Genomic DNA, 13,019 nt, shown 5'->3' on the forward strand with positions numbered 1-13,019 from the left:
TCAGAATCCTCACACCTCTGCTACCCTCTGGCGATGTAATCACTTTGTGCATTGGATATTGCATTTATTTTTTAATATTTCACTCTCCCTTGTCTGTTCGTTTCTCTTTCCACCTCGGTTTGCTCCCCTGCATGCATTCCATTTTCATTCTCACTCTAAATGGCATTTCTTCCCTAGAAATTAGATATCAGCTTGGCTGTCCCTTATTATTTGAACCCAGAAGTGAGGACTCCAGTTACGACCTAGATAGCGCTCTCCCCAGCCTTTTCTCTTATTCTCTCCTTCCCTTCTCTCTCCGTCTCTAACCCTGTCTCTTTATCCTCTTTATCTCCATTTTTACCTCTCACCACACTCTCTTCCTCACCTCTGAGGCCTCACCTCCTATCCTGCCTCACCTATCGCTTGCATTAAATCAAATGGAACACATTAAAAGTGGCATTCGCAGCAGACAATGGCTTTTATGATTGCCTACTGTGTTCGGCCTGGTTGTGCTGCACAGACCCATAAAATGCCATTTGTATCACCTCATTTCATAGGGCCTTACTACACAGGCGAAACAGAGAGGGAGACTGAGAGGAGACACAGACACCGAGCAGAGATATACAGTAGTAGGTTGAGCGTGGAAGGAGGATGAAAGAGAGCATGAAAAAAGGGGTGATAGTGTAGCAGAGAGGAAAGAACAGGCCAAAGAGTGAGAAAGTGAGTTAGGCAGAATGTAGAGTCACAGTAAAATGAGAACAGAGATGAGGGCAGGGATAAATACAATCGGATGAAATGGCAAAAGAAAAGCATCAGCATGAGCGACAGAGCCAGACCGACGGGACAAGACAAGACAGGTGAGAAATGAGGGTTAAAAAACATGGAGGGAGGGTGAGGAAAGAACTGGCACAGAACGACAAGAGAAAGGGATAGATGAATGAATAGGAGCAGTGAGACGGGTGGAATGCAGAGAAATATGTGTGAGTAGGAAGGAAGACCAGGAGAAGAAAAGAGAAGGTGAAAAAGGGGTGAGAAAATGATATTGACGAGAGAGCGACAGAGAGTGGAAGAGAGAAGGGCTGTATAGTCACTGAGATTACCCCAGAAAGCCATGACACTATTCGAATAAGAACAAGCTGCCAGGACAACTACAAGGATTTAGAGCAATAAGAAATATATAGCAACCGAGGGAGGGAGGGGGGTGATGAGGGCACATTTCTTGCTCTCCCTCCTTGCTTCCCTTCCTCCCTCTCCATTAGTACAGTGAGCATATTGGGCTTATTAAATTCTAATTGTCTGTAATGGCCGGCCAGGCTCTCTGAGGCACTATGTGACAGGGTGAGAGTGAGCGGAGGTATTTGTTTTGCTAATTGGAAACCGTTCAGCTCCCTTAAGTGTTCTGCTGTTTGCCGCTGTTCGGGGAGCGGCTGATAAAAACCAGCGGAACGATGGATAGATAGCACAGTTACCACAGAGACAGAGAAAGACCGGGAGGAGCGGCGAGCGGCAGGGCAGAGTGTAAGAGGAGCACCTTGGGGGTATTTACCTATGAGAAAGAATATGAAAAATCAATGAGGACATAATGAGCTTCATTTAGAAAGTTGTCAGACACTAGCGCAAAGGCTGTTTAGCATGCCGGCTCCACTGTGTGAAACAAAAGCTGTTTACACAAAACACCACGTACAGTATGTGTTACTGAGGTTTCAGAAAACATTCACAAAGGCTGAGATTGCAACCAAGCAACCTCTTTCAGGATTTACATGACATGATTTATTATTTATTTATTAAGGATATACAGTGTGTGCTGCATGTGCCTTTGCATTGGTCTGTATATGAGGGTTTGTTTATTTCCTTTTGTGCTCAGGAATTCCTTGACGTCCCCCCACCCCCACCCACCACCACCGATATATCCCACGTCCTTGCAGTGTCCTTACACACAGCATGCCTCCCAAACCATTTAGAGTTCTTTACTTCTTTCTCTATACCTCCTCTACACCCTTTCTGCTTTCCCTTCTTCCCTACGGCAATATAAGCAGTGGAAAGACCAGAAGGTGCAAAGAGGTGCAAAAAGCCTCTGCCGTGTTTCCATATGGCCTTGCTTCCGCTGAGCTCTGCACACACAAGCACATGCTGAAAGCAGACATCCAGATAAACATGCACGCACTGTATTCCAGGTCAGGCAACCTTAATACACACAGTACCCCAAGCAACTTTGTGTTCTAAAAGTCCACACATTTTAAGGATTTATTAGGTATTGTGGGAAATGTGGTTATTCACTTTCTTGCATTAAGACAAGACTGATACCACTGTCAACAAAATGAAATGCCTGTTAGTTTAGCTTAGCATAAAGACTGTAAATGAGAGAATTAGGTTGCCTGGCTCATACTAAAGCGGGCAAAATCTAACAACCAGCAATGGTGGAGAAGTATTGTAGTTAGTTATTTTCCATTTTCCATTACTTTTACTTTATTTTATGGTACAGTGGTGCAGTGGTTAGGACTGTCAAATCACAGCAAGAGGATTCCAGGTTCAAATCCCAGTCTTCTGGGTGGCGTTTGCATGTTCTGCCTGTGTGGTTTCTCTCCCACAATTCCAAAAACATGCACATTAGGTTAACTTACTATAGTTGGATAGATGGATACTTCTTCTTCATTACTGTTAAATTCAGAGGGAAGTATTGTACTTTGTACTCCATTACATTTACATGACATTTTACATGCAGTTAAGAAGAGTTGATCAAATTAAAAAAATATAACGCTATTGTGGCTTAAACTTTGCAGCAGTATATTAAATATTTGAAACTAGCCTTATGCCACCTAGCTACAACATTAAGATGTAATTTGCACTGTTGTGTATCAGAAGCCAGTGATCAATGTCCTTTATATACTCACCTATCTCTTAACAAGAAAGTGTATTTTTGAACTGTATGTTACCCTTTTTTTTAATTTGGAGGTTAATTTAGCTTCATTTTTATTTTTATAAATTTGTTCTTGGCACCCAATAAGTAAACCATGGCAGTCTATTGAAATGTTTTCTCCCTTTAGATTTGTGACAAATACCCCGTTCCTGGCTTATGTGGGTGTCCCATTAGAAATAAACTGAAGTGCTTTCGGCTGCCATGTTTCCGTTCCCCTGGAGCCTTTTTAAGTGCTGCTGTGTTATTTTTACATCGCTGTGTGTCAAGGCTTAGATGGATAGGTACTGTATGACTGGCTGTTTGGAGACATGGAGGCAGGTCCCACAGCGATTTGTCTCGGCGATTGTTGGGAAAGTATATATGGGGACAGTGAGTGTGAAGATCAAAGAGTGTGAGCGTGGGGGGCGTGAATGCGGGTGTGTATGCATTTTTGTGTCTGATTTTTGTGTGTTTTTGTTCAAACTTTTTGCATATGCTAGTATGTGCACAGGTGCATGTGTGTAGAGCATCTGACAAACAGTAAGGTGGAAAGAATGTAAGTGGAAATGCAAACGGATATATCTTTCAGAGTAGCGGTGGGGAGTGTATTTGTTTGAATCAAAGAAACGGAAATAGCATGATAACATATGGTGAACTGCACAGTGAATTAATCAGATGTCTCAGGAGATATTCAACTATATTGTATTTGCTAAAGAAGTAGCATATGCCAAAAGGTGTATTTGCAGAAATAAACCTAAAGGCAAATAGCAAGATAGGAAGCATGGATGATGTTACAAAGACAATCTCAAGGAAATTCAATCGCGAGCAGGAACTGATGAAGCCTCTTGGATGAGAGGTGAAACGTCTTCAAAGACAAATATCTAAGTCCAGTTGCTTTCGATTGAATTTCCTTGAGATAACCATGACCTGGATGAATGAGAATATTCACAGGCTTACAAAGACAATCAAAATCAAGTCAGCTTCACTTCACAAACAAGTGTGATATGTCAATAATATTTAAATAAATTCTAATATGGCAAGAGTCCATCCATCCATTTTCTATACCGCTTATCCGTCAGGGTCGCGGGGGAGCTGGAGCCTATCCCAGCTGACTACGGGCGAGAGGCGGGGTTCACCCTGGACTGGTCGCCAGTCAATCGCAGGGCCAACACACAAAGACAAACAACCACACACTCTCACACTCACACCTAGGGGCAATTTAGAGTAGCCAATTAACCTAATGTGCATGTTTTTGGTATTGTGGGAGGAAGCCGGAGAACCCGGAGAAAACCCACGCAGACACAGGGAGAACATGCAAACTCCACATAGAAGGGCCCAGACCGGGATTCGAACCTGGGACCGTCTTGCTATGAGGCGACAGTGCTAACCACTGCACCACCGTGCCACCCCCTATGGCAAGAGTCATAGAATCTAATTAAAAAATCGATCCCTGGATGTAAAGATTAACCACAAGGTCCACTAACTGTTTCTGTTCAGAAAATAGTCTTTGAGTGGCATGCTTTCCAGCCATTCATAACTCTCATACCTTCCCAGCCAATGCTGTCACTGGTTTTAGTCTGGTGTGAGCATGTGAGATGTGAGCAAATAGTTGACTGTCATTTGAACTTTGCTACCCTACCAAGTCAGCACCAGACATACTAGTGCGTTCTTAAACGAATTATTATCATTCTATTAATGTACATGTAAAAGCCGTTTCTACTGCTAAGTGTGTGCTGGACAGTTTATAAAAAACGATCAAAAATTAACTAAATTGATGCAGCAGAACCAGCTAATGTGGCTTTGAGCTGCTGGAATCAGGCAAAGTTGAGGAGCAGGCTTATAGGTCTGGTAAGCTTACCTCTTTCTAACTCCACACCTCCACTTGAGGCTCTGTCACTATCAGCTTTCATGCAGTTCCCTGCGAAGACACATAACGCTTTATACAACTTTTTCACATATGCAGTAGTACTCCCAAGACCTATAATGAATTTGAATTTCCCTTGGGATCAATAAAGTATCTATCTATCTATCTATCCGAACTAAAACTTTGATGTGTAAAATTGATAGAGTTTCTCCTAGTGTAATATGATTTCACAATTAAAACACTGGATCATGAATCAGTAAGATCCTACCATATTCTCAAGAAACTAAACACATTAAGTATTACTAATTTATTGTATATATTAAACTCAAAGATACGATTAAAAATAAGTACTCAGTGACCTGAAGGTGTGTGGCAATGTAACTCTGTGTTTTGTTCTTGCGTCTGTGTGTTGTACTGTGCACTTTTTTTCTTTCTTTTGTGTTTTTGTATGAAAGCCCATAGGATGTCCATTGTAGATTAGCTCAGGCTCTGTATGTGGCATCAGACTGTGTTATAAATTTGAAAAACACCCATTTCAGAGACCAAGGTGAACCCTTCATATTTTTTTTCCAACCAACAGTCCAAAACGCAAATGTATTTAATTAACAATGACAGAAAACAGCAGGCAGCAAATCTTCACATTTGAAAAGTTGGAACTGGTGAATATTTGAAGCTTTTGCTTAATAAATGACTTCATGGTGATTGATTAATCACCAAAATTACCCCCAGTGATTTTTTGTGCTGACTGACAAACTCAGTAATTGACTAATAATATCAGCACTAATTTAAAGGAGACTTTTACCAGACTTGATTTCACAAGTGCAGCCAGATGCCTGTGTTGTCTGGCTCCTGTACATTTGCATACTGTATGTGTGCCCTGTCAACAGCCGAGACAAAATACTTTCCACCACCACACACTGACTTGGTAATCCCCAATTAGACACAATAATACTATTTAGTGAGCAGCTGTCCCCACAGACACCTGACACACACACATAGACACACATACATGAACACAGCCAAGCAGACACAACAGCATGCATGGTAGCATGTGCCCACACACACACACGCACGCACATATGGCCTAGCCTGTATGCTCTGCTAGAGCGTGTTAGCTGCCTCACCAGATGCCTACTGGATAATCTAGGTGCCATAATGTGATGTTATGCCAGCCAGTGTGTGTGTGTGTGTGTGTGTGTGTGTGTGTGTGTGTGTGTGTGTGTGCATGCGTGCATGTGTACTCTTCCCTGCCAAGATGTGGGCTAAAAACTTTGTCAGTTGGCTTGTTTGAAATTTATGAATCTTTTGGGTGAAGTTACTCTTCTTGTGCAGCATCTTTTCACTGACTCTCCCCCTCTATCATCTTCGTACCCACCTTATCTTTCATTTTTCCTTCATTTATCACATTTTCCATTCACGCTGTTTCCTTCCTATCCTTTCTGGAAGTCACCCCAACACCTGTGCCTTCCCTCCCCAGCATCCACTTCATGTCTCCTAGCAGCACATGTGCTGCTTAATGTGCTGTCCATTCTCAATGATTATTGTCTCTAATTTGTTATGCCAAACCCAATATTCAAATGGATTTAGATTGTGATGATGGCAGACACTTGATTTAGAGTGGCATGAGCATAGCACAAAAACTGAGGAGAGAACTGCATAAAAAAACAGTAAAAACGTGTTTATTGTAGGTGAAGCTATTGTCTAAATTGGAGTGAGCGATCCCCAGTTTGGTAAATTTATGAGAGTGAAAAACTCTGCTTTGAGTGATTTCCATTATGGCTACTACATATGCATCACACACATACGCTCAAACACACATACACACACACCTCTGCATAATTTCTGTAACAAGTAGCCACTTATTCACAGCAAATCTGCATTTGCCACTTAACTTGCTCGCTCTGGCAGCCCACTGCAGTGCCACAGTCATGGTGCACATTCATCTAAGAGTTCCTCAAGCCACCCTCTAGTTCTTCGGTTTTTGTTTCCTCCTTGACTTCTGTTGAATTACCACTCTCTCTTTCTCATTAATCCAAACATCCAATTGCTCTCCTTTTCTGTGTTCATCATGTGAGCGAGCAATTGCTAATTCATTCTGAGACTGGATCAGATATCATTCATCAGTCTTGGACCATGGTCTCTGACAAACAGCTCTTTTGAGAGCTCTTTCGACATTGTTAAATATGCTAATGTGTGTAGCCAGAGGACAAAAGAAAATACATTTGTGGATGTGTGGGTGTGCATGCTCTTATTTTACTATTTATCAGTAATATATAGAAAGGCTTTAAGTCTTTAACCTGCCATGCTAAATGTAATGATGTACAAAAACAAGCCAGATCTGGCTACAAAGAAGGTGTTATAATGGCAGTTATATTTATGTTTGCAAAACACAAGTAAGTATGTTCACAATAGATACAGCCATTTAATTGAGTGCATATATAATAATTCCTTTTTTTTAAGTTAGAAACTGTTGTAAAAGTATAAAATGGGGCAGAGCACCATAAAATAAAGCTTAAAGCTTCCAAAGCTCAGGGTATCTTTTTCAGTTCCCAGTAATAACTGTTGGCATTGTACATTGCTGGACACTCTGGACATGTTGAAACCTTATCCTGCAACTTTAAAGGTCGACTGTGTTTCAGCTTTACTTTTCACACGCTGTGTTTAAGGTCTGTTTAGCTTTAGGAGCATAAACCATTTTGTTAGGGTGAAAAAAAGCTCATGTTTTGGTGCTAAAAACGGCTATAAAATGTTCAGACATCTTGTTTAAACTATCTCTTTTTTGTTGCTATAGAGACAAGCTGTCTCTTTCCCCACCAACCCTTTGTCCCAAGAAAAAAAAATTCAGCTCTCATATATATATATATATATATATACCACGTACATGTACTTATGAAACATACAAATTTAACATTGCCATGCTGCATAATCGCCAACAATTTGTTCAGGCAACTGAACTATCTGAATAACAGTCCAAAATGCACAATACAGAGACAATAATGCAAATTGTCATAGCTTGAACCAAATATTTTCTTTGTTAACAAATTCTTTGTTATTATCATTTTTTTGTTTGTTTGACCAATTTTCACTCACTTATACCATTTTGCTTTTATAATACAGAACAATTCAGTTTTCCTTCTTTGGTCACACAGTGGTCAGATTATCATCATCTTTTGAATATATTGCTTCAAAGCAAAAATTAAGGTATCAGAACTAATAGACTACAAACAGACACAAAAGTTTTGTAAAGCCATAATTCACTGCATTAAATAAACAAGGATACAATAATGTATAGCATAACTATTACAAGCTTAGAAGCTATTACAACTTTTTTGTTTAACCACAACATTTCCAAAACACAGTACTGCTATCCAGAGCAGTCATTTAAATAAAAAGTACTTCAAGTTGTGTTAATCTTATTTTCCAGCTGTAGATAACGTGATACATATTTGTGACCATTTGCAGTCTAATTCCTCTCCATTTAACAACCAAATAATTGGAGCCCACATTGTTCCCTGTTGGCAACATTTTTAAAATCTAGACTTGATGTAGTGCTTGTTGTCATTTGAACTTCTGCTTGACTGAAATTCTGCACTTTATTTATTTATGTTGCAGAAAAAAGCATTATTTCTATTTGTTTATACCCTTTCATGCTGGTTGAAGTGTTTCACAATTACAGACCAGGCAGTCCGGACACATGAGTTTGATGGGGAGTCAGGCCAATAGAAGACAGAAAGGAATTGTACTTGCAGCAGCTAAAACGGAAAATATCAAGCAGTTTTCAACCAATAACTGTAATTTAACCAAACCTCTTCAGGGGTACTTGACAAGACATATTAAAGAGGGCGACTGCTTTTTACATAACAAAACACAAGGACTGCATCATTTTGGCTGCGCCACTTACACAGAGACGGCTTCATTTCATTCAGGCCCGAATTTCAGAGATTTAAGAAATTGGTGAATTGGTATCTGCGTTTCTCTTGTTGTTTCTCTCTTAACTTTTATTTACACAGCTTGTCAAAGGGACAATGAGTGCAGACAGATCCCAAAATCAATACTGAGAAAAGGAGAAAACTATGGTATCCCCACTGCTGGAGTTAGTGTTCTCTTTCAGCCCATAAGCTTCAGTGATGTGCCATGAACAAGACACCTTCAACCTGCTCCAACAAATTTACTGCAGGGGCCAAAAATGCCAAAGCAGAAAGAAAGCACATATCTTCCCCCACAGACAGAGAAGAAAAGTTACTTTGTCAGCCAACTTCGCCTGCACACAAAAGGGGTTAAAAAAAAAAAGAAGGAGTCAGAGCTCCTCACACACACACACACACACACACACACACATATAACATACAGACAGGCACTCTGACAGACAAGGTTGGAGAGAATAGATGTGGGCAGGTTCAGTGATTCCGATGTCAGAGGCAGTCTGAACGCTCTCTGTGTCTATCCTCTCTCCACTAGACCTTACATGGCAGTTCTCCTCTCCGGGGTGTTCCAAGAAGACAGGAGGAGCAGCGGGAAGAGAGGAGCGCAGGGATGAAGGGAGGGGGGAGACGATGGCAGGTACTAGGGGATTGTTCCAATGCCCTTGACATGACGGAAACGCCGGAAGAAGAGAGAACAAGAGCCAATCTGTGGTGATGGTGGTGGGGGGGGGGTTAGAAAAAAGAAAGCCTGAAGACGAGTGTGTGTATGTGTGTGTGTGTGTTTACATGAAAGAGATTTTTTTTCTTTAGATTTATGCATGAATGTTTTGCATTTGTATGTTTGTAGCCTAGACAGACAAAAAGACCTGTATTTTAAAGGTTCTGGCAGTGAGTCTTGTATGCATTTTTGCCTGAGAGCAATTCAGTGCATATATATGTGTGTGTGTGTGTATGTGTGTGTCCAAACCCAGTATGAGTCCCAGTCCAGGGCTTTTCTTCTGGCTAGCAGATGTTTTGCTCTCACCTTGCCATACCTCATAAAGCTTGATGGCTCAGGACCCTGGGGCCAGTCTGGCACACACATGCATGCAAACACATGCACATGCACGCCCGTACACACACACACGCACACACACACGCGCACACACACACACACACACACACACACGTGTGCCCCACTGCCACAACAAAAACACATGGAAATGCCTACACACACAGACAAATGCAGACATGTAGATCTCACAGTCTTCTGGCCTGTCTTTGCACATTGAAGAACAGATGGAGAAAGTGTTGAGGGTGTCTCAGTGTGAAAGTTTGAATGCCACAGGAAAGGCATGCAGGAGCTGCATATTTCACTCACACGGTGAAGAGGAAAAAAAATCAAAGAATAGAGTGATTTTACTTTAGAAGTAGTAGACCAAAGTAGCACACTCATGACTGGCTGTAAAGCAATAAAAGTGTCAACCCAAGTGTTTTGACATTAGTCAGACAATCATCATTTCACCACAGCAATGATTATGCACCCTCTTGTCAAACTCTTTCATCATGCTAGCATCTCTCCTCGCATCTTAGCTCCTCCCAGCAAGGCTGTGTGTGTGTGAGAAGGAATACACCTGTGTTTCCTTGCTCTTTGCTCCTCCAGAAGCCTACCACACCTCCTGGAAGTGCATGTAAGAGACTGGAAGATCTGATGGTGGAGGGGAGAGGATTTTCAGGTCATTTGAGGAGAGGAGACACAAAGAAACTTGGAAAGTTTGCATGATGAAAGCACCCAAGTTCCATCCATCTATTCCTCTATACATACGTTTTAAAGATATAATAGCATAGTTTCGGTGCAGGTATTTTGTATGCAATTGCCATGAAAACGGAGGTGCAGGAATGCAATCAGAGCTCAGAGCTGTGGGTGCCTAGAGAAACTTTATATCATGATTCCACAATACAGGCTGCACAGCATTCATGCTTTTTGTATGAACTTCAAGAGTTTGAATGATTGATATCTAGCAACGGGTTACACCAGTTTTAGACCATTTTTACATAGTAAACTTAAACACCAAGTCTGTGCTGTGTGTCAATGCGCTAGGGTATCATATTTTTAAAAATGTAAGAAAATAGCCATTGCACACAGCAGAAAGGCATATAACGCAGATGTAATGATTCACATTTGACCTGTGTCCACAGCACTCCAGTGAGAGCTGTCACTCTCACTGCTAGCAGACACTCCAGTCTGCAGCGTAGCTCATAAATGTCACTGCCTAACCGGAGTGTTACAGGCCACATGATCAAAGAAAGTTTTAGTTTCATTTCTCCTTTCCACTTCTGTCAATATTCACACTCTATTCATCCACATGTGTTTCTCTTTCTCTTTCTTTCTCGCTCACACACACACACACACACACACACACACTTATTAAATGAATAAACTGCCAAATCTCCAAATGTTACATCAAATTCTCCTTGTTAGCTGTCACTGTATGGCAGCAGTAATCACAGTTACCTTGCCTACTGTAGCTTGGCTTGATTGAAGTCTCTCCAAGAGTCTGCCTGGCAGGATGTGCCCTCAGTGCCCTGATGTCTTGGTTTTTTTTTGATTCAGTGGGACTCCTATACCGCCCTGGTTACATGCAATTTTAAAGCTCTGACCTGCTGTGAGTCCACAACACCTAAAAGTAAAGATTATTAATAAATAGACAAAACCTTTGAATAATTAACAGGTATAAAATGGACTGCCTGTTTTTGTCCACAAATATTGTTATACTACATGTACACTATGTATCTCAGTAAAAACTAAGTGGGATTGAAACTATTTTAAAAGTTTCAAAGTAGCCTCACGCATCCATTTGGTTTCATGAAAACAACAAATCACACAATCTCTAATTAATAATGTTGCTTTTCACTACATTGGCGCTACTTTTGTTTGTCTTTCAGGAGAGAACAAATGAAATGCAATCACCTGAATTTTGACAGTTTAGTAGTAGTAATTCAGAAGGACAGGCATTTGTTGAAAGCATATAAAATGATTCTTATACTGAAAACATTCTATTTAGCTTGCACTTTATCTCATAGAATTTTAGAATGATGTGCAAGACAGAAAACATTTCGTTTATTTTTTTTTCCCTCCACAAGACCTCATTTCAGTTTTATTGAATTGTTTTCACCTTCATCCCACACCTTTATTCTTAAAGCAAAAAAGAATAAAGGATCAGACAGACAAGAGAAAATAGAGACATCATGGAGACATTAGGAGATACACAAAGACAGACATGCACGTTCACACACAAACACACACACACACACAGACTGACTTGACACACATACAAAGCACCAGCTTTGACACAGAGACCTCAGGCCAGTCAACTCTACAAACAGTGCTGAGATTCTCATTAAAACCCCAGAGAGAAAATCCCTTTTAATCGTGGGAGCATTACCCAGTGGTAATCCACAGTGGATTATACTGTACTGCAATACTGAAGGCAACCACAAGGTGGCAGGATGCCTGGCAATACCCCAGCACACAGGAGGTTACACAAGGACCAACCGAGGTCACAGCTCACTGTAGACATAGAGTGCCCTCACTTTGTCAGTCCATGTCACTGTTGTGGTTTTATTTATTTAGGCATGAAAAATGATAATATGCTTGCAAAATCAAACAATTAAATAGATTTGTTACTTTTTTCTGACCATTAAAACATAAGACGAAGAAAACGACTCTTCCTTTTGTCATATTTTCTTACAGGATGCAAAATGGCACCTCATATTTATTGCAAATGGAATCATTAATATTGTATATAAGCACACATGAACAACTTGGTTTGCCAAGTTATTCACAGATAAACAATGTGATAGTGGTATCTTTTGGGTTTAGGCACATGTGAGTTCGAACTTCCTGTTTGGTCTCTTATGACCAAACTGTTCTAAAAACAAAAAAGATTTATCTGGTGTTTGATATAAGAAAATCTGCTGTATTAAACCATGTTTCACAGCTGGGAAAATACAACACAAGTAATCAGTCATTCTCTTTTGCAGACATCTGAAACATGTCTTCAGTTCAAAATTCTGTTTATATAATTTATTCATATGAAGAAACAAAGAGATAAAACAATATTATAGATGTTTTTGAGCTGTTAAAGGGAGCTGTGGGTCTCCAGGAGAAAACATTTAAATCTATCTTCAAAGATTTCTCACATGTCCATATCATGTACACTGACTGAGTTATCAGTCACAGTAATTGTTTTTGGCTCTCCCTTCTCATAGCAATTGCTAAATGATAGAAGACAAAACATGTAGCAAAAAAATAACCAAAACAAAAAAACAATCGGGGGACCAGCGGTGGGCTCTCCCTCTCCCATCTCTGGGGTGG

At 40.5% G+C, this 13,019-nt stretch overlaps 1 long non-coding RNA gene across 1 annotated transcript in view; it reads left to right on the forward strand.

Annotated features, from left to right (window-relative positions):
• Window positions 1-9,999, forward strand: part of LOC124066903 — an 82,512-nt gene extending 72,513 nt beyond the window's left edge. The window contains exon 3 of the long non-coding RNA XR_006844661.1: window positions 9,198-9,999. This is a non-coding gene — a long non-coding RNA (uncharacterized LOC124066903). The remainder of the gene's footprint in view (window positions 1-9,197) is intronic.
• Window positions 10,000-13,019: the final 3,020 nt, after the last annotated feature.

This window comes from Scatophagus argus, chromosome 2 (assembly GCF_020382885.2).
Source record: "Scatophagus argus isolate fScaArg1 chromosome 2, fScaArg1.pri, whole genome shotgun sequence".
Taxonomy (NCBI): domain Eukaryota; kingdom Metazoa; phylum Chordata; class Actinopteri; family Scatophagidae; genus Scatophagus; species Scatophagus argus.